Here is a 646-nt window from a genome sequence, read left to right as displayed (position 1 = left end):
CACTTCAGGCTGCACTACCCCCTGTCGTGTTGCAAAGCGGCCATCTCCCCTGTGCGCCTCAGCACTAAAAGAGCATTTCCTAAAAAGAGCAAATTTCTCTAAAAGAGCTACACAGGGGCGTCTTTATAAAGACGACGGATCGTCCTTATAAGGATGCCATTTCACCCGTGCGTTTCTGGGGACGGTCATTTACCTGGCACCGGGTGATGGTCACGATCCCCGCTCTGGGCATCAAGCACGCTGAGGTGGCCTTCGTGGATGAGTCATGTTCTCATTGCGGGAAGATGACCATCTCGGAGCTGCGAACCAGACTCCGCTACTTGCAAGGGGGCGGAGTCCCGTTGCCGCTGCCGCGATCTGGGGCTCGTTCTGGCAGACGAGAACCACTTCCAGCAGTAGCGTGGGCGGTTTGAGGATTACAGTGATGGCAAACCCCACAGGGAACCAACCCTCTGGGGACCATCACTTCTCTTGCTCCTCCGATCCAGTGGAGCGACCCACGGAACGAGCTGGGCCCTCTCTAAAGAGCGTACCAGTGGTATCCAGTGGACCTCCCCCTGACCAGATGTCGATCTCAGCATCGGAGGGAGAGCTGTCCGATGAGGATTCGGCCGCGCTGCCGCCCTCCGGGATGGTGGCAAAGCCT

The 646-nt window shown here is 57.9% G+C and overlaps 1 long non-coding RNA gene across 1 annotated transcript in view; it reads right to left on the bottom strand.

The window, feature by feature from the left end:
* Nucleotides 1–646, bottom strand: part of LOC107570639 (uncharacterized) — an 18322-nt gene that overhangs the window by 3074 nt on the left and 14602 nt on the right. The window contains exon 2 of the long non-coding RNA XR_001607060.1: nt 313–316. This is a non-coding gene — a long non-coding RNA (uncharacterized lncRNA). The remainder of the gene's footprint in view (nt 1–312; nt 317–646) is intronic.

The sequence above is a fragment of the Sinocyclocheilus grahami genome, unplaced genomic scaffold (genome assembly GCF_001515645.1).
Source record: "Sinocyclocheilus grahami isolate Dianchi unplaced genomic scaffold, SAMN03320097.WGS_v1.1 scaffold1486.1, whole genome shotgun sequence".
Taxonomy (NCBI): Eukaryota; Metazoa; Chordata; class Actinopteri; order Cypriniformes; family Cyprinidae; genus Sinocyclocheilus; species Sinocyclocheilus grahami.
The sequence above is the reverse complement of the archived record's forward strand: the minus strand, read 5'-3'. Positions and strand labels throughout refer to the sequence as shown.